A 27,951-nucleotide genomic window follows, 5' to 3' on the forward strand; every position below is an offset into this window, starting at 1 on the left:
GGGGACCTTCAACCCAAATATCAAAGGGATTACATAGGGCACCCACAAATAGCCACAGCAGGTGGATTTATCGATCACCAGCACCGTGTAAAATTATAGGCTACGTCTTGGAGCACTTAAGGAAGCACCAGCCAAGCTCACTAGACACAGAACACCTAAGAAGCATCTGCCCCGAGAAGTTCACAAGGCGCTGCAAATAGTAAATACCGTGTAAAATAAGACATCCCACTTCTTTCCTTTCATCTTTTTCTGTTGGCTTGGCTCCCTTTCCAAATAATGGCCCAAAGTTTTTCGTATTTACTTTCTGCAAGCCTAATGGTTAAACTTTCTGAAGTTTTAGCTAGCCAGAGGAAACTAGAGGAAGGAAACAAGCAGCTACACAGAAAAATATGCAGTTAGCCTATAAAGAAGGGCAGATGCTTGCACAGGCAATTATCTATTTTTATACTGTTTTCACAATACTCTAACTTCTTATCAGATGGTTTTGGGGTTTTTGTTGTTGTTGTTTTGCTTTTTTTTTTTTTTTTTTTTTTAAACAGGCTTGGAGGTGTAAATATTCATCCAGGAAAATTCACTGCTTTGCAATACAGAACCTAGTATGTAAGAATAGGTTCTTGTTTCAGCAGAGGATTCAGCTTCTTTGATATTGACCATTTTCCCCCTAAATCCTTTAGTCTACGAAGTGCTATTTTTATACAAAGGGCAAAAGTGTATGGTGGGAACTCCAGTATACAGGGATTTTGTATTAATACTAGACCAACTAGGAACAGAACATGCACAATCGGATCTGGATAATACATTTTAATTCTATTTAAAAGTGTCTCTAAAGAGATTCAGCTAAGACTCATTGGATTTTCTATCTGGCAATTTTTACAGAGCAGCAATTTCCTTACAACGGTTACAATTGCCTTAACTAATGCAATTAGACAGAGAGGTGATTGTTGTTTAAAAATTTTAAATTTCAGTGTAGTATTTTTGCATACTGCTTTCTTTTTCCTTCCTTCTCAAAAGTGGACAAGACATGGTGTTGCCTTCCCTCAGACCCCTCAAGAGGGAAGCGCTCCTCCGAGTGCCGCCCCAGTGGGCGTCCCGCTGCCCCGGCCCTGGTCCCGTGCCGGCCGCCTTCCCTGTCCCGGTCTGTTTCTGCCTGCAGCACCACGGACAGCGGAGCAGAGACCGGCCGCGGGTGGCACAGGGACATCCCGTCCCTGCCGTGGGCGAGCTGACAGGACATAGCCCAAAGTCAGCTCGACTTGGCTGCTGGCTCCGAACAAAGGAATGAATGAGAGAGAGTAGAGTGAAATAGAGGCCAGCCACCCACAATCTCTCATTTTCTCAGGAATGCAGGGCTATGATACATACATATAGCCCTAACATTTGCATGAGAAACTCTCTCCAAAAAGGTGTGGGTCCCAAGTTCCTCTTTATAGTATCCGATGATGCTATGCATTATATACCATCTACTACTGTTGTTCCTTTTCTGTGTTTTCCTTCAAATACTGGGCCTTTGCCAAAACACACATTTCTCAACAACATGATGCTCAGGGTGATGGCAAAGAAAGGCAAGAGAGAGGGTGAAAACGGGCGGTGTGCTATAGACAAAGAGAAATGTGTTTCTTACTTTTTACATTAAAAAAAAAATAGCTTTGTACTCACATCTCAGAAATGCAGAGCAGTTGTTTACAGCTTAGGGTTTTACAAAGAAAACTCAAGAGAGCCATCTGGTGTCCTAACCTGTGATAAAATGTGTGCAATTCGAGTCAAAGCGAAGGTTCTGCTAACAGATGGATTGTACAAGTATGAACATATCGGCTACCTTAAAGACTAGGAACTGCATGAGATTATGCACTTAGGACAAATGGAAATATCTTAATTATGACATTTTCTACATTAAAACAGAGTTTTATTTCTGATTAACAAAATTCGGGATATGAAAACAAACGATTAAAAGCCAAAGAGGGGGTGAAGAGATTTTCAGTGCTTTCTATTCTCCCATCTGTTCATTTCTAACTGGTAATTTATTATGGATTTCAGGAGTTTTCTAAAACAAAAACATTACAGAATCTGTAAAATTGCTTTCTTGGACGAATTTTAGAGTAAAAAATTCAATGTATATAAAGTGTGCATAAAATGCTTGCTTTATTATATGCTAGGGTATGAAGCATTATTATTCCTTAATTTACTTTTTGCTGTATTACTGGGAACAAGCCATATTACATGCCAGCTAATTTAACATGTACATTTCAATGTGATCTTTTCAGGCATCAAAGTTCAATATTAAAATATATGTCATTGATATTTGTGTATATGCATATACTAGATATACATAAAATGCTTTTTTAATAACTTCCATTAGGAAAAATGGTATTCAATGCTTTATAGTCTATCATAACCTAGATCCATATGCTACAAAATTTGTAGAACTTAAAATGTCATCCTTATACAGTATGTGCAGTGGGAGTTTTCTTTTTTCTTTTTTTTCACTTATTATATGTTTTGCAATAATTTGGATGATGTTACAAGATGCAGAGTAATATCTGGTCAATGCAGACATTAAAACTTTACAGAGATCTTCCTTTCATAAACCATTTCAATATAAACAAAAATGTACAGGTATGTACCCATGAACGCACATTCCACCCAAATTTTCTCCTCCCAGATATCCTTAAACTGTTCTTGATATCAAAACCAACCAAAATAAATCAAATAAAGGTGAAAGTTCTTACAAATATATTTTCTAAAAGTGTAAAATGCCAGATTATAATGCTGCTATTAAGCATGTTTAAGTTTCATGAGTTCTACTGAAGTTTTTATTGCACTTACTTGCCAACAGTAGGGCACACACAGCTCACTTGTCCAGTTAAATACACTAGAAGATGATGAGGTAAAGTCAGCTTACATTCTAGAAGTCATTAATAAAGTATAGTGAATCTAGATGTTCTTTCAGACTTTACAGAGTTGAAGATTGTTTCATGTCTTTGAAAATGTTTGTCTTTTTTGTTTCGAAGATGTTGTGTGCTATAGTTGCAAAAAATATTAGCACCTTACTCCTTATACTTCCACTCAAAGTAGAAAGGAAAGTCTAGGGGTAAAAGTACCAACTTAGGCCTAGCAATTGAAAGGCATGCATAAAACTACATCTAGACCACTGGGAAAATTTAATATTCCAAGAAGAGACATTTCAGGAGTGGAAAAATCACTTGTTTCTAAATTGTGATGGCTTTATTTAATCATCCTTATAGTGCTTCTGATAAGACTGCAGACTGATTCCCAAAGTACTGTTTCCAGCTGAAGTTGTGATTCTGGTTTGTTGGTTCTGATAAAAAAATGTATTGAAGGTTGCTGGTAGTTTTAGTGGACCATAATTAAACTGTCTAAATTCAAGGTACATATTAAGACCCCTCCACTCCCCAAAATATCATAAGAAAATGTGATACAGTCCTACAAATAGGATTATTCATGTAATTGCAAACTGATATCTTCCCAGGGCACACAGTGTGTATATATGGGGGAGGATGGGTGTTGGCAAGCAATAGTAACTTTCAGTTCTTGATTTAATTCTCTTGGGGGAAAAAGATGGAGCAAGAGAAATAACTTAACGACTTGAACAAGGTGAAATATATAATCTATGGCTTACTCTGTAGGTAGGTAAGTGTTTAATTGTACAAAACTGAATGAGCTAGAAAAACGTTTGTCAGCTTAAAAGATCACATTTTTCATGAGCATACCAGTATGAACATATTAAAACATAGATAATAATTCCCTTTTCAGATATTTCATGTGCATTCCATGTTTATCATAAGACTAGTATGGTATGTTTGTGCAATGAGCTGTAAAGAGTTTTAATGAGGTCAGTTTTATATGTTCTTGTATATTAATATGGATATAATTCTCCTTATAAGTTATTGTTAATTTCTCAAAAGTGAATTTAGTATGAAGCACTGAAATTTGAAATCCTTAACACCCTGAACACTTGATGGTTATTGATTAGACTTTGAAGAACATTAAGAACAAAGTTTGTTAAACATGGTCATATACTTTGCAGAATTTGGATTTCTATCCTTTCGCACTTCTCTGTATCAAAAGCACTCAGCTTTCAGTCTTAGCATTCACAATGCACTCAAAGAGCCAAAATCATACCTATTAAAATTTACTAAATACATAGAAGGTCTTATGGAGTCACTTGTTTAAATAGGTCAGGTGAATCCGTTTAATTAAAACAAAAGTAAGCTTCCAATATGTTGGTCAGAGGACTGCACATATTTTAGCCAGCTTCTTCACAGGCTGTGGACTTACTTGATCTTATGTATCCAACTCATAAGAAAAAACATTAAAACATAATCCCTGTATATGCAAGAATAAATTAATGCACCATGTAAGGAAATCCTGCATTAGATGACTGGTTATGCAGAGAACATAACCATCCAAATATGTAACACTGCCTATAGCAGCTCAGGTGCAATATTTCTTCTGCATTGACCAGTGATATTTCTTTCACGTATTTCCTAGGTACATCTGTAACTCACAGGACTGAGTACCTCTACACTAGATATTGCCTTACTCTTTAGACATTACATAATTCTCAGATTGCTTGGGGTTTTTTTTGCTTTTTTTGACTTTGCTGTCCCCCTTCCCTTTCCAATGACAAATTGCACTGATTATCCTGTAGTAATGAGTCTCATGAGTAGTGCTGTGTCAAGTGAAACACCTGCTTTAATTCAGAGTTTCATTTTTTATTCCATGGGCTAACTCTTCATCCTTCAACAAGGGAAAAAGGCGGATAAAGATTCTTAATGCTATTTTTAACAATTGATCTTTCATCCAGATAAGATGTATGATTACATCTGCTAACTTTTAGCACAGCTCCTGTGACATCTTTCATGACTCTTCCTGTTTTTCACTCCACCTGTCCTCTATTTCCAATACCACTTCTTTTCAGACCAGGTGAACAAAAGAAACCAGCTGGATTGACAGGAGTATTTGAACAGCACACAGATCATATAAGGATCTCCAAAATAGCTCTCCCAGGCCCAAAACTTAAACCCATTTAGTCTCTTTTAAACAGTTAACAACAGAAGTGAAGGAAGAGAAACATAAAAATAATCAAGATCACTTCTAGTGTAAAATCTGAAAAAGTAATTAAAAATTAAATACATTGTGGTTTCTGCAGTGACATATATAAGATTTTACCTTTAAAAATGAAATAGTCTCTACAAAGAGAGGTTAGTAATAACTAATAACAGATACACATTACCATTAATTTTGTTCCTACTGAAGCTAATAGTAGATCTGCCACCAGACTGCTTCAAACAAGGCTCTGGTGACACAAGCCAGAAAAAGGACTTTAATTAGAGAAAAGCAAACATAAACCCCCCCCCCCCCCCCCCCCCCCCCATCTTTAGTCCACACAGCTGCAGAGAGCAGTTTAAGATTTAGAGGCCTAAAAACAGCATGGAGAGCTTCTTCATTAATATGCACGGCTTAAGCCAACATCTGTTGCATTTACTTATCTAGGCACAGCAGGACTTGTCTGCTTTGCCTGACTTCTGAAACATGCAACAGACTTTGCTGTTATCCTCTCAAGTAACTGGAAGTCTCTGTAAGGTGAGTCTGCTTAATTTTGTTCTACAGAAACAAAAGAAATACTGTTCCTAAGAAATTTGGTCTCTACAGTGAATTTGCTCTGGAGTCAGTGCAGCTGGCAGAGCATGTAAGTTGCTATACCTGTTTCAGAATACTCTCCAGTGGGGATTTCCTACACTTAGAGCATATTTACAAGTGGCTTTCTTGCTTTCCCTGGAGCAAATGTGAAAACACATGACAATATGAGAAAAAAAATGTGCAATATTTGTGAACCTTAAGAAGAAGGGAGGTGTTGGATTTTGACCATCTCACAGAGATCCAGGAGAAAAGGCACTTAATATCCATTAAAATAAACTACTGATAAGAAAAGACAGTATGAACAGAGATGTATATAAATTGCTGTCTTGAGAAGCAGAAGGATGATTCCCCTCAAAATACATCTAATAATCTTTTAAGTATAAAAAGTGATTTTAACCAGTGACAGGAAGAACTGGAGCATGTCTGTCCATGCTCGTGAATGCACACATGAACATACAAACACACCCAACAACAACACTTTGTTTCTTGGAAGAAAGCATGAAACACACTCCCTGCCAAATAATCTAGGAAAAAATAGTTTTATTTTCTGCTATGTGACCTAAAATTGACAGTGTGATTAATTTCACAAAATAACTTCCAGATAGTCATCTTTGTTTGCAATTTTCTACCATTTATTTTTGAATACCTTTTGCTTTGCAATCCCTTTCATACTATTTTTGAGACATTTACAAGGAAAAAAAAACCCCAAAACTAGCATCCTGTTCTTTTCTTATTCAAGAGGGAAGGTCATCTTTGGGTACTGAAGTGAGAAAATGTAGATATAGAACAATTCTGGTTCATCCAATGTTCATCCAAAGGGTAAGCCTTGATCTCCTCTCAGATCTAATCACACAGATATCAAACACAACTAATGTTCTCTGAAAAAAGTCCCATACTGTGTTCCCCTTTCCAAACAAACAGAAAATTCAGTGCATTGTCTAATACTTTTATTGAATGCAGTAAATTGATGACAGATATAAATCCCTGAAAAGCAAATATGCCTAGCTTCTTTTTAGTTAATCTAGACTTTCAGAAGTATCTGACATGCTAATATAGTTTATATTAGCATAGGAACAGATTTTTGCTTTCTCCCCCTCAATGTTTCTTTCACTCTGTATTATTTTCTTTGACTGAAAGATTTTCTTTGCACTAACACAATATTGTTAAGCAACAAATGCAAAGAAATATTATCTATTACAAAAAAAGCCACGAGGAAGCTTTTTAGATATCAGCCTTCTCTTTTCCTCTCTTTGATAAACAGTTAATTCAGCTCTAGCTTCATCACCAGTGGTACTTCCTATATCAGCACATTTCCATTTTACTTCTTCCAAAACAAAAAAATTCATTTCTTCTATACTTTTTTATGTATTTGAAAAAGTCTAACAAAACTAGTAATGAGTTCTTTGACCTAAAGAGAAAAAAGAAAGAATTTAAGAACTTCTGTTTGCCCATCTTGTTACTTATATGATCCTAGAACATCAAGACAAAGTTCATAGACTTTTGCTATCTTTTTACTTATTTTGTAGACCTGATAGAATAGAATGAATACTAGAATTATTTTTAAATCCTGAAAAAATTGCAGTACCTGCTCATGTTACTGTGGTGATATTCCTGGCTATTAGTTCAAATACCATAGCATTTATTATTAGTGGTAATAGCATGAATACTTCTAACATAGTGACCTGATTTTACAATCCAGTCTTACGAACTCAATACAAAATATCTGACAATTAAGACAACTCATCAAAACCTTTCAACATCGTATCTCTCTAATGTGCAGTGCAATTATCTGATTTGCCAGCAGTGGACACTGTTTGTCTAGTTATTCATGGATATATTGACTGAGGAATATCTTGCTACACATATTGGCATATTTTTGTTTTATTACTTGCACTGCAAGTAATAAACAAAAAACTTGAGTTATTTGTACCAGACACAAGCTGAGTAAAAATTGTGTGGTAGGAATATTTTTCAACATCTGTGTGATAGCATACTACTTTACATACTATTTTTAAGTAACTTTAGGAAAAATAGACTTATTCACATGGTTTTAGTTTTTTTTTAAATCATGATAATTTCAAGTTGTAAAAGATGTTCTGATATAAAAAAATAAACAATTCTTTGCTTGTATTTTTCATAGACTTATGGTTATGAGAATGAAACTGTACAGCCTTTGCATTGCTTCTACAAAATTCTTGCAAATAATGAAATGAGCGAGCTAAAAAATTCTAAGGAGAATATTTACTTCAGTATATTGTACCATTTGTTTAATAATACAATTGTTCAGGATATGCAAAGGATATGTTTTACCCATTGATATTTTTACAGGCACTTTGAAGTTAAGCTGACGAGTAGGTGTCTTGGGGTGACTTTATGATGTGTATCCCATATCGCTGCCCTATGCCCAGAAATTAATTCTTGTGCCTTTCTGTGCTTCTAAACTGAGCCTGAGAGGGGGAAGAAAAAACTGAGCAAAACTTTTTCAAAGCAGTTTGCAGCTTGTTCAAGGTCACACAGAGATGATGACTTTTCCCAGCTGCGGCAGGGGAGCGAGGAAGCACCCGGCTTGCTGCTGCCCAGTCAGCTTTTGGCCAGTGGTTCAGTTTCTTTTTCTCCCGAGAGAGACTGAGAGTTGAACCTTTTTTTCCTTCCCTGGATTTTCGGATTTTCTCCCTTTTCTGCTGGACTGCTTCAATATCAGAACACATCGGGAGGACTTTCCACCGGGCACAGAGGGCCTGGCCCTGGGCCAAGCCCCAGCTCTGAGGAGACCAAAGGGAGGACTCTGACACTTTCCCGGGTTTTTTCTCCACAGCGAGAGATTTTATTATTTAGCATTATTATCCTTTTCCCATGTGTTTGTTAAATAAATAATTTTTATCTCCATCACTTTCCTTCAAAGAAAATTTATTTTTCTCAAACCTGGTGGGGGAGGGGTGGTTGTGCCTTCTCTCAGAGGATATATTTCTAAATTTGGCCAAACCGGAACAGTAGGTCTTTGGTTAGGATGAAAGAATAGATATCTATAAGACCAACATGAAGAGTTGCAGAAGGTTTAGTAGAAACAACCTAGCTAGTTGGAACACAGTTTCCATTAATCTTAAAAATAGAAAGAAAGTCTAAGCATTTTTAAAAAGCAATGCACAGGTTTAATCACATTATCTTAGGCACTATTACAAAAGTTACAGCAATCACCTGCCTATCTCAGTATTCAAATGACTCATTAAGCTCCTCCCAAAATGCCTATCAGTCTAACACTTAAATAAATGCAGTTTTCATGTAAGAATGTCCAGTATCTTAATAGCATAATTAGCTCATTTTCTGCCTAATACAGCTGAAATCTCATAAACAGGGCCCAACAGTTTACTGCCAGTACCTGTACACAGGACTCCCACAAAGCCTACCACAACTATGCCTTTTGCCATATGAAAAGCCAGTTGTATTCAGTGGTAGGATCATTTGAGATCTGCCTAAGACTGCTGTGAAATTGCCTTCCAGAAATCTGGGAACTTCAGAAATATTGGTATGAGATCTAGGTTCTGTCAGGCTGTATTCCAGTCTTTGAAAACCTGGAGTATCCATCTGGTCAATGACTTTTTCAGTCTTTTATTTTGTGTATAAGTGACTTAGAAGCCACCAGTCAGTACACAAATCCAGGCAACAGAGAATGCTTGGACTAGACTGAGAGACTGCTGAAACTTCCTTCCACTCACATCAGCTCTTAAACCTGCTCAGCCTGTGACACCGGTCCCAAACCCCACTTTTCCCAAGCCATCCACCATAAAACTGAGTTTGCTACTGATGGACATGTGTCTCTTCAAACTCAATCCCTTGGGACAGATTTATTACCAGGAATCTCTAAGTATCCCTTGCATTGTCCTTTTATGTTAAGGTAGGTCTTGTATTTACAGAAGTAAATTAAAATTTATCACCCCAAGTCTCAGGGCTTTTTTACTTATTTCCAGCCTTAGTTTAAGCACTATGGAAACTTCATTTAGCTACAGATGTAGGGAGGAAGAGCTAAATTAATACCAGGAAACAGCTTGATGAGTGGAAGCTCTCTTTGATGCAATCCAAACTGTGCTCTGTAAATAGTAAATGAGAGGTTCTGGCTATGCTAGACTGAAAAGGAAGAACAGAAGTCATTAGAAACAGAACAATCTGGCAGCCAAATTGCTGTGAACCTTAGCTCCTTTGCTAGTATTCTCTCTCTAGAGACAAAACATTACTTTCTGGGCCTTAAAGCTCAAAGACAAACAATGTACATATCATAATTTTTTGTGAAGAAAAAGAAATCTTAAAATTACCGTTGCAGTTTTACACAAGGAATAAGGTACTATACCATTCTCTAAGTATCACTCATATAAGGAAGTTTTTTTGGATTTTGTTTGATATTGTGTCATACAAAATAATAGTGCTTTGATGCCACTCACATTTTTTAAATTAACCACTAAAACCTTGGATACAGGTAGATCAATTTTGCATTGAATCCATTTCTAAAATAAATCTCCTAATTAAAAAAAAAAAAAGGTTACCAACAACAGCAGACCTGGATCTGAACAGCATATAGATATTTCTAAATCTGACGGTTTTCTTTTTCCCAAGACAGAAAAACACTTCTGTTTTACAACAGGATCTTTTAACTGAAAATGTATGCAAAAAAAGGATGAAAAATATTTTTTCTGATAAGCGGTCTGGGCACAATTTTATGATTATATTCAGCACATTTAAACATGTGGAGCTGTTGGCAATTTAAACCTTGACTGCTTCTTACATGCTTCAAATGACATGTGATTTTCTGAAGCACAGATAATCCTTACCACTTCCAGCATACTTTCACAATATTTATTTCTGATGTCCTTGATTTATGAACCATAATGAAGTTAATCTATCAATAGTCTACACAGGCTCAAATATGAATATCAGCAGTTACCTGACAAAGCTTAAGCAATTTAGTTCTCAAACTCTAAATGTTTCTCCAAAGATCATCACAGGACATAACTTCTTATACTTTTACTTAAAAATATTTATTTAATAATTATACTTTAAAATGGCATAGATTTATACAAGAAATGAAACAGATAGTGACACAAAATTTTCCCACTGCCAAAAGTGAAATGTAAGACTGGAGTCTAGAAAACAAAACCTCAGATAGCCTATCAGGAGTGAATCTAAATGATAAGATAGGTACAATATGGAAGGGCATAAGAGAATGTGTCTTTAAAATTCCTCAGAATTTTTTTACAAGGATAGAGGAATTAAGTTCTTATATATGTATACTGACATGTGTGAAAACACACAAATGTGAGAGAGAAGAGAAAATAATATAAATTGTTATTTAAAGAAATCTGTGAGCAGTTTAGTCATCTAAGCAAATTTCACATCTATCATTACTAAATGAAGACTGTTTTCTTGATTCCAAGTATGCTTGATTCCAAGAAAACAAATTAAGCTACAGAAAAAGCTTTTTGAACTGAAAGAACTATCTTTTGCAGACTGAAAAATAAATTGGCCATTTTTCTCTATGAGAATAATAGTATATGACAAAAATTGTCAGTAAATTTATTTATTACTTACTTATTTTATGAGTTAATTATTTAAAAAAAAAAAGAAAAAAGTCTAAGACAATGATACTGTTACCAATCAACAAACCTGATCTTACTGAAATGGAAATCTGTAGGATAATTTATCATATATAGCAAAGTTAGAGCAAATGTTTAACAATTTCAGCCATCACTAACAACTTTGACAATAAACAAGAAGGAATAGTATAATATCTAAGGAAAGACAGAGTGATTATTCACGGAGAAGCCTTGCTGTGCCTTTTTTTGATTCACTCCAAACAAAAACTAGGACCTTTTGTTCTCGTACAAAAATTAAGGCAGACTAGTGGATTTGCTGGGAAAATCTCCTTCATAAGACAGTTACCTTAAGATGAATTGTCACAGAGTTTGAGTTAACAGTGGTATTCAGCACCCTGTATGTACAGGTATTTTTCCAGCACAGATTCTGAGCTGCTGTATGCAAGACCCCATTCCTCTCTCACCTGCCCTAAACGTAGCTTCTAGATTTAGATTCCTGAGCCTAAATCTGCCTCTGTAAATGCCTCTCTGATGCTTCAAACATTATGAAATATTGAAGTTCCTATAGGGGTTTATACTAACTAAAAAAGTTTGAGATAAGCTTTTCTAAAAAGAAATTTTCAAAGTTATTAAAAATGTTATCAATTTTCAGTAGTTAATAATTCATCATTTGAAATAGGTTTTTTGTATTCCAGCATCAGCTGAAATATCCTGGATTTCCTTTTTTTCCTGCTTATAATGCTCATGCCCATCAGAAATCTTTAGGCCATTTAAATTTTCTCACAAAAGCCAGCAAGGGTGCTAATTAAAAGATTATGTAAAATATTTATAATGTGAAGTACTGTAACAATATAAATTATCAGGGATTATCAACTTTCATGCACTCAGTTATATCTGCTGGAACTTTAATATTTTGTATCGTAGCTCTGATCATTTGTCCCGGTTATTCCGTGATGCCTGAACACATCCCAAGACAGATCTCCTTTCTCTTTTGACTATACTTAATCAACATTCTAACATACTAACAAAATCTGGTATACATGTACGTTTTTGCACACAGGGGCTCCCATAGTGACCTTAGAGCTGAGAGGAAAGTAACTGCAGATTTATTATCTAGCTCACAGAAATTAATAGTAGTGTGAGCAACTATTCTCTATGATAAGAGCTGGCTATGTCCCCACTATTTCTCTGCAGATAAGTGGCAAGATACTGGTTAATGATGGGCTTTTGGGGTGGAAGCAAGGAAGGGAAATGAAAGCATTAGATGAAAATCTGAGATGCTCTATGTTGTAAAGCCCTCCCACCTTGTATTGGAATACATCTTCTGAGAAAAAAGAAAAGCATCAACCATTTCCACACACACTCTGGGTTGGAAAAAATATTTCCACTTTAAAACCTCACATTAAAATACTATATAATTGATTGTCCTTTTGTATGAACTTAATGTAATTTTGCTCATTAAACTAAGTCAGCTATTAAAAAAATATTCTTGATGCAGTTCTGCCATAAAATTAAAAACTATACCTTATTTAGCTAAGGCACAAAACACGAGTTTATTCATTCTAACCACCAGCACATGTTGACACTGCCTTGGGAAAATGAATTTTACCTTCATTCAGGCTAGAGATACTGCCTTGCTCTGGGTTGCTCTGTTCCAGATGAACACAGAAGTGCAAGCAAAACAAGCCCCTCTACTTTTCCAAGATCTCCTTGTGGATACTCAATTTTTCAAATGTATATTAATAACAACAAACTGACTTTTCCTAAAATATATTTTCAGCGTCCCTTTTCTCTGTTTGGTGGACAGCACCATTAATCCTCCTGTTTCTCTGTTCCATTACTTCGGCTTCATTAACTTTCTCATGCTACTGAAAAACCACAGTCTTTACATGTTGTCGAGATTCAGTCTGTATTATTTTTGAATTGTTAATTATTTTTTAGCTCCCTTATAATCAAATCTTATTCTCCCCTTTGTGGCAGAGCTTTCCTTTGGAAGCCACTGAAGTAACCCATAGTGTTATACTGTTCCGTATATGTGGTATCTAGCGCAAGGACTGAGCCTCTGTGACAGCTATGGCAAGACAAATCCTGCAGCCCACTGATGATCTCCATATGCTAAACATTTCTGGTTTCATCACCTATCCATCCAACTAAAGGCTTTCTCCCACAATACAAAATATTAGGAGGAAATCAGTGCTGCTGCCAGCATCAGAATATTTATAAAGTTCTGATGTAGAGCACAAAGCTGTACTTCCTTTAATATAAATTAGACTATATAGATCACCTAACTTTAGCATAAATAGGGCCATATTCTCAGTGGTGTCCATGAAATCTTAGTTTTGTTGTAATTATGATAACTAATACAGGAAAGGAAATGAACTCTGAAGAACAGTAGGTAGATTTTAAAAGACAAAGAATGGTTTTCTCTCTGATACATTCAATAGTATTGTTAATTAGAGACAATTTACTTGCTTATCTCTGCCCACATAACATGGCAAATAAAGCAACAAACGCCCTAAATCAGACATTTGGAAAATTAAAATTTTATGAGTCAAAAAAAAAGAAACCAGTACATATTCTTTAAAAGCCAAGATCATAGAGGCTCAGAACAGTCTAATTCACTTGTAGTGTTGCCTTAACTGATTACTGGCCAATTGAAACTACTTGTTGTTTTATGACAAACGAAAGCCAGGTAATACAATCTCATTCAGAAATTGAACCTTAGAGTGAGAGAAATGTTGCTCTATTCCCCTTTCCTTACTCTCTTACCAGCAGGTGGCACAAAGAGCAACAATAATGCTCAAGCTCACCCAAAATCCTTTATTATGTATTAGTTTCCTCACAACAAGATCAAAGATAATTCCTTTATTCTTTGCATAATAGTAATTCCACTCAAGCTCCAAACAATGCTAATATTACTCAAATTTTTGAAAAATCCTTCATCTTTATTGTGACCCCTTAATAAATCCTCAGCTAATCAAAGGAACATTGCTAAGAAAACACTGTGGGGATCCAGAGTGGGAGATCATGCAGAAATGTAAGTATGATACATAAAAGCATTAAGAACTCTTTGAGGATTCAGATTTATAATACCAAAAGATGCAAAGAACTAGACTGAAGTCACTTAAACTTCATCACTAGAACCTTGGAATTTAGGCTCCCTCTACATGGATGAACTTGTCAAAAGGAGACAAACGACAAACACCCACCGAGACTTTGGAAAAATCTCACCACCCTCTACTGATTATAAATAAATCTGTGCTCCTAAGAATTAGTTGAAATGAGAGGGAAGCATTCAACAGCTTTAGTACAACAGGAACTGTTTTTGCATCCAGCTTCTTACAAGGAGCTCTCTTATCTCTGCCTGATTTAGGTTTTCATAGTCCAGGTCAAGATTTTACAAGCCTGCTTTGTCCAACGTGCAGATAGGTCATCTCCATTCTTTCGATCCTGTATTTTGCTAACTATTCCTTCTCTTCTTTTCTGGAGCTCTGTGTCTCTCTCTCCCCAGATATGAGACAGGTATCACAGAAGCTGTTCATTCTCTGCTGAAGGTCAGGCTCAGACCAGAATCAGAGAAGACATGAACCAGAGTGGAGCTGCTTTGCCTCAGAGCAGTCATGTTGTGTGAAGGTGCAGTTGGCATAGTGCCATTTGTGTGTTGAATCCTATAACTGTTTAGGCTGGAAAAGACCTTTAAAACCATCAAGATGGTATGAAACAGGAGAGGGAACATTGATTTGTTTAGCACAGTCAACATGTCTTTGTGTTTATGTGGTCATAAATGTCACAACTTTCTGTAGATACAGTAGGAAGATATTCAAATGAAAAGTGCAGAGAGAAATTAAAATTCATTAGCTGCATCTATTTTAGCTAAATAATTTCCCATGGAAATCACTGCATTCAAATCCTGCAAGAATAATTTTCAGTAGAACATCTGGGCATGCTAGATTCATTGTAAGAAGATCTCAGGGATTAAGGGACAATACTAATGATTTATATTTATTTTATTTTTTTAGTATCCTGAGCAGTAAGAATGATAAACAACATTTGAGGATTATTATGCTCTTGGTTAGGTAGTACTTTATTAATCTCCTGAGTTATTAATCTTTGTGAATGACATGCCTGTTAACAAGCACTGTTAAATACTGGAATCAGACCTGCTTCCAGTACTTAACAGTGGCAGAAATCATTTAATGGGCTTTCTGTCTCACTACCTTCTGCCTCCAATTTTTTGCCTTCTCTTGCTTTTTCCCTCTACCCACCATCCTTGCCTTTCCATTCAGAATTCTAAATCCTGTAAATTACTCACCTATTGTGTAAGGGATTTTAGACTAAACACTCACTGGGCAGGGTAAAGAACTGCCCTACCAGTAGGAAATGAAAGCCAGAAAACCTCTGTTTCTTTTGTTACAAGGCTACCAGTTTACCTGCTGCTCCCTTCTGTTAGAAGGTATTTGCTGCACAGGGCTACAGCCTGAACAGAAGAAAGAGATTGTCCCTTCTCATTGCCTGGTTTGTAAACTGCCATTCTCAAACCCCTCCTGTCTGCAAAAGACGTGTAGCTAAGATCTATCTATATAGATATCTCTGCATCTCTATCTATAGTCCAAAGCAAGTAAATCTGTAACTGCAGAGGCTATTTTAAAAAATGAGCATCATTTTATTCTGTGCTAGCTGTGCACCATGGCAGGAGAAGTTAACTAAATCTAATGCTTAAAATGACAAAGAAGTTTCTGATCCCAATCTCCAGAAAAGGCTTTGGCTGTAAATACCAAGTGAACAAATACAAACAATTCCACAGTAGTTTATTGCACTATTGAAGAAAAGAACTAAAATTTTGGTTTTGTTAGTACAGACAAAGAACTACAGACAAAACAAATTTTATTCACAAATGAATTCTTTTGCTTGACAGGGATACTGCCTTTGCACTCTAATAACAGTAAAATTTCATGTTTAAAAGTCATGTGAAAACACTGAGTATTTTCATTTTAGTTAAACAAACAAGCATTAAAAGAAAAAATACTTGAAAGGAACTAATGCTCAACACTGCAACCTATTACAGGTGCAGTTGACATGGCTTTAAAATGAATTTTAAATTAGTTAGACAAAAATCAAGGGATTTCATTTGCTGGTCATTTGTGAAAATCTCAACTGTCTGTGCTGCATATAAAAAGTTAACAATACTAGACATTATTTTGAATATCATAAAATAAATATCTACAATATTATTGGACGCAGAAGAAATTGTCTTTTGACATTATTCCCCTGTTCTTTTGGAAAGACAATGTTTCTCTGGTTCAAACAAAATTTTATCTGAATGCAGAGTTTAATATGTTATCATACAAAAAGACTATATTCTAATTAGCAGAAAACCAGCAAACCCTTTTTTCTGACATAGCCTTGAAACAAAAGGTGTAAATTCAAGGAATACTATCAGATGCCTGTGTTAGAAGCCATTTTAATGAGAAAAAAATCACAGCGGGTGTCTTAACCATTAACAAACCCAAGAGCTACAAATTAAAAGGTTGACAGGTAATTTGGGAATGTCTAGCCATTCCTCACTTCTTGAATATAATGGTGCAGTAGAAGCAAAATTAATTGCCATGTCGATGTCAGCAAGATGCACAAAAGAAATGTCAATGATTAGTCAGTGAATGCTCCCACCAAAACACTGAATATGTTCAGACAACTTCTCCCCTCTTATGCAACTTATTCTCAGCTTTGAAATTCTGGAAGGGGCAATAAGTAGAGCTCAGCAATGAAGAGCCAAGAATAGGGATCCATCTCTTGTTTTGAAAGTGATTAGAGGTATAGAAATATAATTTGCTGGTCATAGAAGACGTGGCCATTCTGTGGAGATGAAAGGTCTTAGCCAAGAGCGCATTTATCTTTGCATTTTCTCTGTGTCTGTTTAGATAGATATTCAGTTCCTGAACAAAATGAAGTTTCACTTTATGTTGATTTATCCACTAATCTCCAGCTCCCTTAGTCAAGCACTGCTTCCCTCTTCCAGTGACCAACAGTTTTACGGGGAGTAAGAGCAGCTCGCTCACACAGCCAATAGGAAAAATAGCATTCATTTTAGCAGGTTAATCTGCTGGATCTACGTGCTGATCCTGCTTACCATGTAGTCACAGTGCTGGAAGGCAGAGAAGAGGAATGTGAGACCACAAAAAACCTATGTCCTCCCAGATGAATGACTTTATAAAAGCTTAGTGTATTTTCTTAAAATGTCTGGTGCTCTGTAAGAGGTGGTTGCCTTGCATGCTTGAACTTCTGAAGTTTGCGTGTTAGTCCGGCAAATGTTAGCAGAAGTGTTATTGCTACTGGAAGTCTACGACTGTAATATTCTATCACAAGGATTTCATAAATGTTTAAAATAATTGAGTTACATTTTTTAAATCAATGGAAAGCTACTTTAATGAATGTTCCTGAGGTTTTTTGTAAAGAGACAGTAACTCATGCGAATGGTTGGGCTATTTCAAAGTCAATGGCAGGAACGTATGATGATTTAAAGACTTTTTGTATTGAGAGAAAGGAGATGCTATGGTCTCAAGGAGTTTTCAGACTATTGTATAGTGTTTGCAAATGTTCTTCTATAGTTCAACATTGTGATTACTAGATCAGCTACTAAACCCCCTTTAGAAAACAAACCTGAAGAATAACTGTTACTGCAAATTATTTTGTATGTGATCTCGGCTTTCTGAGAAAATATAGACCAGTCTGACCCAAGTCTTAATCATGACTTCTGAAGTACAAGGCTTTTAAGGTTTGACCTGTGCACTGGAATTCACTGATACTAGGCACAAAAGCTATCATTCCATGGTACAAGTCCTGCAAAGATCTGTGGTAGTGTGGTCCTACCTTGGCTTTCCCTGTGTAACAACTGACTGACTTTAGTAAACTACTTATGAATTCAGATAATTTATAGGAGGTTGTAGCAAGGTGGGATTTGGCATCTTCTCCCAGGCAACAAGTTACAGGACAAGAAGAAATGGCCTCGAGCTGTGCCACGGGAAGTTCAGGCTGGACATCAGGAAGAATTTCTTCACTGAAAGGAAGCATTACAATGGCCTGCCCAGGGAAGTGATGGAGTCATCATCCCTGGATGTATTCAAGAAAAAACCAGATGTGTCCCTTAGTTCTGTGGTGTAGTTGATGTGGTGGTGTTTGGTCAAAGATTGGACTCAATGATCTTGGAGGTCTTTTCCAACATTTATGATTCTATGATTGTCTTAAGTTGTTCACTGACCTGTTTTCCCAATTGCTTCAAACATGCAGATTCAATGACTGGGTTGTGTGAGACACAGAAACTGCATATTTATATTTGTTATAATGTTGAAAACCTCTTTCATACCAGCCTACTTCATAACAAGTGCTTATTTTTATTACAGTGATAGTACCAATGAAGTGACTTTTCATGGAATCAATGGCAAAATGTCAATGATTTTGATAGATCAGACCCAAAATGGCTGCCAATTACAGTACTCCAAATTTATTTTGAATGTGTTTAAAAATGTTTATCTTTGTTGAGGCAGTTGGGGAAGAGCTGCTTGTTATTTCAGCTTGCACAAAATTTATTTGTGCAACAAGAAATATGAGAAAAGGATAATAAAATACTGCATTATACATGGTTTCTGTTTTTCTGTTGTGGTGAATCAGAGCACATTACATGGTTAGTTTAATGAAAACCGTTAGAAATTGATGACTAAGAGGTACATATGCTGAAATAACTGTCCTTTGTAAGAAATGGCTTCAATGATGAGAAAGTTTGTGGCTTCTTCCTCAAAAAAAGGTGTGATTTTAAGTGCCTGGACCAGAAAACACAGCCTGGTATGAAGTAATAATACTGAATTTGTCTTAAGTAATATAAATAAAAGTAGGGCAAAAAGGGAAGGTAGTGGCTGAATCCTAAGGAAGGAAGAAGACATAAGTAATAGCTACTAAAAACCATGAAGGAAATAGTTTCCCATCGATGTAAAATAGATATATAGATTAAGTCAGAAAAGAGGTTTGCAAATATTAGTTAGTATAGTTGTTTTTAAAGTATCATCCTTGAGAAGAAGGTTGTTTATTATGCTAACACTTCAAAATAATAACAAAGCTTCTTAGTTTGCTATAGCCCTTATATATAAAAACGTATTTTCCTAATTGATGGCTTCACGCATACTGATATCTGTGTGAGAATATCTTACCTTTGACCTCACTCACAATGTTTTATACTATGAATTAAAAGAAATGTCAGAGACTTTCATTAGGCAGTCCATCAAGACTTTACATCGCATAAAATGTAGGAATACACACAAATCAAGAACGTGTGGTTTAAAAATTACTGTGGATAACATGAACTAAAGCATATCAGAGAGGTTTTCTTTAAACATGTATGCAAAGAAATTGGAAGTAAACAATGGATTCCAACACTCAGATGATAGTGAGGTTAACCATTAAGTGAGGCTTTTTTATTTCCACAGTGAAGTGGAATACAGAAGAGTAACACAGTCACAGTTGCACATGTAGAAATTGAGCTGGTAGGAAACACACTACGGTTTCCTGAACATATGGCTCAAAAGTTTGGCATCAGAGGGTTAGCAATTAGCCAGAGCTGTCTCCTACTCTATGTTTGGGTTTGATATTTTTTAAAATCACTGGAAGTTTAATGGCCAAGTTTAAAATTTTACAGTAAATCAGAGTGTTTTGAATATGTGATAGTTACAGCTATTATTAATGAATGGGTTCTGCTAAGGATTACTTACAAAATAACTGTGCTTATGTAAGCCAAATATATTTATGAAACTTTATTATGTAAAACATACTACCTTGACATAGAAGTTATACTCAGGAAAAAATTGTTTCCTTCTGTAAGAAGCTGTAGCTGAGATTGGCTTGTGGTAAATTTAACACCGAAACCTACATAGTAAAAACTCAATATTCTACATTGAATAAGAAATTTCTCATTAAACATTTTTAAGGGAGGGGAAAAGAAAGAATATGTTGTTATCTTCAGAAGGTCAGCTTCACTTCATAAACTGTAAGTAAGTATGCTGGAAAATTAAACTTTCTTGGAATATGCATGCAAATATAATTAAAGCCCTGAAAAGTAGGCAGAAACCCCCTGCATAACCTTGGTAAAAGTTAGTTTGCTGATTTATTTGATCTTCACATATCACCACTTCCAAGGAAGGACAATCAAAGAAATCAGAAACAGAAGTAGGTGAATTCAAATCTATTTGTTCACAAAGGGAGATAAAAGCCAGAATGCATTGGTTCTTAAAGAATGTTATTAACTAGTCCAGTGTTTTGCTGAAATGCATTACTTTGATACAACAAAAGAACTATGAATGCAGGTATTATGTCTGATGTGTTTTCCATGTCAGAATCCTTTGCTAGACCTTCTCTAAATGCATGAACTACATTGCTTCAGCTTCTAAAAATTGTTTTAGTTAAGACTTAAATTAATGGAAGGTTTAAATCTTAATACCATGCTAATTTTGATTTATCAAAATGAAAAAGTTTCCTTTCGAAAAGGAATAACTAATAGAAGTTTCTGACATGTATTCAGAAGCAGATTTTTAGGCTTTCTTGACTTTTTTAAAATAAAGCTGTTATTTGTTGGAGACTTGTCACAAAAGGAGTCATGTCCTTAAAGGGTTATCCTATAGGAGGAGTCATGCCCTTAGAGGAATATTCAACAGGAGGTTATCATTAGGCTAGCTGTAACAACGACTATTAAAAAAAGAAACAAAAATTGCTGGACCTCAAAAAACATCAATATTGGTGGTTCCAGCCAATGACACATTACCGAAGTTGTGGCTACAATGGCAGACACATAAGAGCATACAAAACTCACTGTTACTGCACATTTAAGTCCAAAAGAATATGATTTTTTTTCCTGTTTAGCTATATAAAATATCTTGCTATTAAACTGGAGGCTTGCAAATTAATTTCCTTTTTAAAATAGGCTTTTGGACAGAAATCATACTCAGCTTGCTTTGGTCAATAGTTTCTAAAGCAATTTAAATGAAATTTCCAAAGAAACTCCTCAACTCTTCCATCACATAAACAAGAAGCTTGCTTTCCTAGCAAATGGCCATGTGTTTATCACCCCAGCTTTGAGCCTCTCAACCTAGGCCAAGGCTTTCAAAAGCAGGCTCCGGAGGCAATGCTTTTAGGGTAACAACCTACCCACCAGCACTTGCAAAGGCTAATAATCTCCATTTTTGGAAGGCCAAGCCAAAATCCTTGCCCAAGGTTAATAATGTCAGTCATGATACAGGACAGTAAAATCTGTTGTACCCATACAATCCATCTGTTGTACCCATACAAATTCTCAGTGTTTATTAAATAAATCATACATAAACCGGTGGCCAGCGGCTTATACATAATTTCTAAAATAACCTCATGTTTTGAAAATCAAAATAAGAATGATAAAACGTGTGCATTGGAATGAGCATTGAGGAAGATAGCCATTAACAACTGATATTTAAAGGAATAGTTGTCTATGTAAATTAGCTCATAAGGGAGATATAAAGACACCTTTTGAACAACCTAAGTTCGGCAAAAATGTCACAAAACAAATATTTCTTGAAAAAGCTGTCTTTAAAAAATATGTCCTCACTTTTCATTGTCCAGCTATTGTACCATAATGTTAAAGCTTGAGAACTGGGAAGTGGAACAAAAGTACAAATAGAAGCCAAAACAAAAAAAAAAAAAAAAAGGGGGGGGGGGCGGGGGATTTAAATTATTATTTGTGTCAGTGGAATACATATGGTGAAAACTAAATTTAGATTGGCTGTGATCCCACATATCCCATTAATTTTGGCTTTCAAACACGGAAAGACTGGAACAGGCTCAGCACAGTGGGGTCCTGGCCCAAGACACAGAGGTATTAGATGAGAAGAGTAACCATGCATAAATATTCACATATAAAGTAGGCAGGAAGCAATGCATGTAATATCCCACATACTCATTCTCCCACAACCCTGAAATGCCTCCCTGAAATGTATCTGCACGAAGATCAGATATTTGTCCTTAATCACAACCTTCCATTGTCTAATCAGGCACAAGAAGAGTTTGTACACTCCACGGTTGACAGGGCAGAAATTTTTAAAGGAAATATTAAGGTTTGTATGAACAAAAGGAATGGATGTATGGTTTTGTAGAGAAGGGGAGGAGGGAAAGTGAATGTGCAGGTATGAAAGGAAGCAAGCTTTGATTTACAGGATATTGGTTTCAGCTTCAGAGAAAGAGTTAGTCAAGAGGATCCCTAAATTACAGTCAGCTCCTGGCTGGAAATCATACTCAAAGAAATCTGCCTGTAAATTTTGCAGAAAGCTGAACTTTTTTAATTCTAGTGATTGATCTGTAGGCTCAGTGGTCATTACACCACTTCTCACATTACACCATTTCTCATTGGACCAAAATCTTGAATTTTTGTATGACAAATTTTCCACTTAAAAAAGAACAATGCAGGATTTTTTTGGTCTCACCTGGCATTCCACAACGGTGCCCCCAGCTGCTTCTCTAGCCTGATTGGCAATGTGGGTGCTGAAGATCCATAGCCTGGAAAATCACTGCAGAGAGAAAAGTTCCCCCAAAAATGGAATCCCAGGAACCCAGTACTGCAAGATTCAAATTCCCCTGTCAAAGAAAAGCTATTGCATCCCAGACCTGGAATTAGAAAAATATCTGTACTCTATCAGCTATCACCTTGTGTCTGTGTACTAAACTGGGAGTCACAGTGCAAACTGAAGTGTCCCATGCTGTATTTGTCTGTGTATCAAACCAAGATGACCTGAGAATGAGAAAACTTTACATCCTACAGGCCTATCCACTTAAGTCGGTGTTCAGATACAAATGATGACTATTAGAATTGTTCTATATGATCTTAAATTTTAAAAAATCCACATAAAAGGATTCAGACTAAATTGGTTATCCTTCCTAGTTTTCTTTGCTTCTGAAAACTTGCCTAAATGAAGTCTGTTATTGAAAGGTGTGCTTATCATTCTTGTGAACTAAGGAGAGAGATTTTACTTGGGAAGGTAATAGAAGTGAGAAAAGGAAAAATAAAAAAGCAGCAAAAATGCAGCTACACTGATTTTTTTTTCTACTACCCCAGTTGCTTTCTCTTTTGATCTGTTGTATCCCACATCTTGATAAAAAGATTAAGGACAGTACTTGAAATTAAAATATGAATGAATTGCTTCATTAGGGTTTGCAGGTTCCATTCTGGAGTAAAAGTACACAACTGAGGCTTGACATAAAAGTAAGCTGTGTTTAGGGTACACTAAACCCACAGTAATATTTCAAGTGTAATATTGCAAACTACTACAAGTCAGCTGGAACATGTTAGCTATTTCTGGCTGTCAAAACAAGACAAGCTATGATTCAAAGAAAATATAGCTATTTTTACTGCTAAAGTTCTGCAGTTGGCCCTTAGTTACAGGTGAGGGCACTATAAGCAAAAATAAAACCTCGGGACAGGCTAAATGAAGATTGTTTTAAAGTGAAATATCTTTAAAAGGCACAATGAAAACATGCTCACTGACATTTCAAATCAAAGAACAGTAACTCTTAAATTGAAAAGAGTTTTATATCTGGTATATAGACACCATTATTTAGAGAATAATTGGAGCTTTTCACTCTAAAATACATATTATATGCACATGCATATAGACATTTGAAGATAATTGCCAAAACTCAAAATTCATATAACCAAAGTGATGAAAAGTTAAATCTTCTGCCCAGTGCACCTAATCAGGGAATGATCTGAGGTAAAACTGAAAGAGAAATGAAGACACTAGTTCAGACATTTTCCTCTATGGTTATCAAACCTCACTTTTATTTTTGATAGAGGAGACCTGGTATTCTAAGGTAGCTCTGTTTTTCCTAAGTAAATGCAACTGCAGAGAATTTCTGTACTTGTTTTCAAATAGGTTTCTGATATAACAAAATACATCACACACTCAAAATTATTTGAAGCTTAAATGTTAGTATTTTCTTTTCTAAATTACTAAATATGGCTTTAATATTAGAAACTAGTATTTTTGTGGTAGTACTTATATTTTCCAAATACAAAAGGCATTTTGAATGACAGCTACCATGACTTTTCCATTAGATATATTATTTCAGCTCAAAATACTTAATTGAATTGAGCAGGAAAAAAGGCCACATTTAGTCACTGGTGTAAATGAGATGATTTTAAAGAACGCTCAGCATCAAACTGTTCCTCTAATAGTGAAGCACTTTTTCTATTTGGTTGACTAAGCACACAATTTTAAAGGTCAGCAAGAAATGAATAAAGTCTTTACTTAAAAGTTTTGAATATGGTTTGAACCTTGACTTCATAATCATTTTTTACAGTCTAAGATATGGAATAATGTAAATGTAAGGCATTTTTCTAGAATTACCAATAGAAAAAATGCCAGCTGGGTTGTCTGAAAACTGGTGTGAGAGAACTGAAGATGCTGGCATGTGCGTGCACAGGAGTGGAGTCTTGTATTTGGTTTCATTTGAGTAAAATTCTTAAAAATAAACAAAGAAAAAAATGTTCCAAGAATATGAAGAAAGAAGAAAAAAAATAGTTACATTCTCTGGGATTTTAAAACTGGGCTATTACTGCATTGCTTCAATGAAACTATGTAAGCAGAAATATGCTGTGATGAAGAACTTCATGCAGAGAAGACAAACGGAAATATTTGATTTATTTACCAGAAGTCTGTTGTCTTTTGTGAAGCACTACACATGAGGTCCAAACCCTAAGATATTAAAATTTTTAACTAATCCAAGTTCTGCAGGTTCTGTGGCACTGGACTATCAAATGCCTGAATGTTTGGATCCAGCCCCACACTTAAAACTATTAGATACAAACATAAACAAAGTCAGCTTGGCAAACAGAGGGCCTCACAGTGGGGTTCACTGCTGAAACTTGGGATTTCAGGCTGATTTTCCCATGCATCTTTACACTGCCTAATCACAAAAGCTAGTCAGCTCAGATTCTAGTAGGTCAAAGTCATCTACTAGCTAGGCCAAAACTACACACTGTGTGCCTACCTACATGTTTTGCTCAATGCCTCCTTTATTCACAGCAATACTGGCAGAACTGTCCAAGCCCAGGATGGTCCCCAGGATCCCAAGAGAGGGAGCAAAGTTGTCTGTTAAACACATGATGAGGGTGAGGAACCAGGAGCATGATGATGATGCAGTCAGCTGCTCCTAGAACACTGCAAGAAGACACTTTTCTTCATGGAATGCGCTTTTCTGACATTTTGAAAGCATATGTACCTATGAGCTCGATGACACAAAATAAAGCCAATGATGTCACAAGGAGGCAAATACAATTTTTCTTTCAACTCAGGGCAGTCAGGATATCACCTCATGTTTCATGTTTTGAGAGAAAGTGAGCACTACTTTCATGCACAAGTAATTTAAGTTAAACCTGTACCACTTTGATAATGTTACATTTGAGCAGCTACTGTTAAAACAGAACTGAAAGAAACCAAAGCAGTGCCTTGTTTTTGCAATAGCAAAAGCACGTGGAATAAAAAAAAATCACAAGCTGTCACATAAATTTCATCATTTAACATAAATATATTTTCTTCCTCTTTTTTTTTTTTTTTTTTGCAATAGAAACAGTATGAATGTAGACATTTATCTGGTCTATATTCTGCTCATAAAAGTAGGTAAGTTTTACTGAATCTTCCATGCAAATGAAATTAAACAGTTGGTATCTATCAAAAAAATGATGAGAACACTGTCGGGCAAAAAAACCCCTAAAATCTATTGCTGAAGTTAAAAATATCTATAAAAATTATTCTGATGACACCTACCCATGTTATTTAATAGTCTAAGTTCCCAGAAAAAAAAGAAGATAAGCCTTCCTTCCCACCTTCCTTTTTCTTCCAACATCCTTGCTGCCACCAAAGCTCTTATTGATGCAAGTGTCTTGCAGATCATATACTTTCTAGGGGCCTCAAGTATATCCATATATTACCAATCATCAGTCTTCCAGTTTCAACTTTTCTTTACTCCAAAGTGGTAAAAGTATGTTTTTTTAAGAAATAATTTTAGATAATGCAATCCAACTTTGACAATTTGTGATGGATGAAACTTCATTTTCATTGCAAGCTATTTAAATCATGTGTATAACACCAAATAGAAAATCACTTATATTGTCTAAAACACCAAAAAGAAGTTAGTTTCCATCAGAGCATAACTAAAGAAACTCTCTCCAAGTAGGTTCAGAAAATCCTCACCTGTGTGAGGAAAAATTTGTTTAATAACAGACACAAAAATACTGGCAGTGGGAAAGTGGCATAAACAGCTGAGGCTTTCAGCAATGCTCTGCCGACATCAACAGCAAAGGGAGGAGAGCCTCGAGGTAGAAGGACTGCTATGCCTCAGTCAAAACCCAAATATTTTTGGAGATTAGGAGCCCACTGAAGGAAGTAATTGGCCCAAGAGATGGCAGTACTTATGACATGGATGTCTAAATTCTTCAGGGGAGACATCTTCTTCAAGACTTCACACAGTTTTGAGTCAGCAGCAGTATTTACCTAATACCAACATAGATTTACGGCCAAGGATCAAAAAGAAAAATACCATTTTGCTGTTCTAGCATCCATTTCCAAAACCCTCCTGATACTGGTTCAGTCAGATTTACCTTATTTAATTTGTTTGGGATTGCAGGCCTGCATGACAAATAAAGCTGAATTAATTTGTGTTTCTTGTGGTGAAGTAAGCTACACGTGTAAGAAAAGAATATTTATTTTTACTAAACCAAAGCATTATCTTAGCAAGACTAAGTATGAGTGTCATAATAACCAAATATTCATGCAAATTAATGTCTGAAGAAAATGTCTGATTTTTAGGCTAAGACAAATATATTCTCACACACTTCTACATCACATAAATGCATTTAGTAAACAGCTAAAGTAGCAATGTGTTTATATATCATGACTTTTATTATTTAAAATAATTCAATTATCTTGTTTCCTCTGGATTTTGCTCTTGCCCTAGCTGGAAATATAATCAAAATCTTTAACTTCGCCTATTTATGCAACCACAGAAAATGAGGTACTTACTATTGCAAAGAAAACAAGTAACAAAGTAATTAAAGGTCAAATTTTTGAAGGCTCCATCCCAAAAAATGACCAAGCAAGCAAGGGAGCAAAGAAAAAAGCTAGAATAGGTCTGTGTATCATTAAGGTGCTGCATTACATATTTTAAAAGGTGTGTATGTGGGTGTACACTGCAGACAGATGACAAATCAATTCTTCAGGAAAAATACGCATTATGATTATTAAATGCTAACACAATTATAACAGTCAAGTGCCACATTCACTCAAGGTATGATGATGATATTCCACAGATGAAAAATTATTAGTAAATTTTATACCTGCACTTCCATAAAGAAGGTTAGAGGTTGCATCTAAGATTACCAAATTTAACATATTAAATATCAACAGGTTCTTAATGGATTAAATTTATTACTTTGAAAGAAAAGACAAACCCAAGAAGAGGGGGAAAATTTTCAGATATACTGAGTAAAAGTTCATTGGATTATTCTTTGGTGCTTTTATATTGAAATTTGTGTTTCCTCTAATGTAGTGCTGGTCTTAGTAAGTGATGTCAACTTTAAAATATGCCTGAAGAACAGAATGAGGGCTGGTGGTGAAACAATTTATGAAATGATGCATAAATAGCCTGT

General features: G+C 35.6%; 1 protein-coding gene across 3 annotated transcripts in view; it reads right to left on the reverse strand.

Moving 5' to 3' along the window:
- FGF14 (fibroblast growth factor 14) overlaps positions 1 to 27,951 on the reverse strand; it is a 386,777-nt gene that overhangs the window by 131,040 nt on the left and 227,786 nt on the right. The window lies entirely within an intron of this gene.

Source organism: Corvus moneduloides, chromosome 2, assembly GCF_009650955.1.
Source record: "Corvus moneduloides isolate bCorMon1 chromosome 2, bCorMon1.pri, whole genome shotgun sequence".
NCBI classification, from domain to species: domain Eukaryota; kingdom Metazoa; phylum Chordata; class Aves; order Passeriformes; family Corvidae; genus Corvus; species Corvus moneduloides.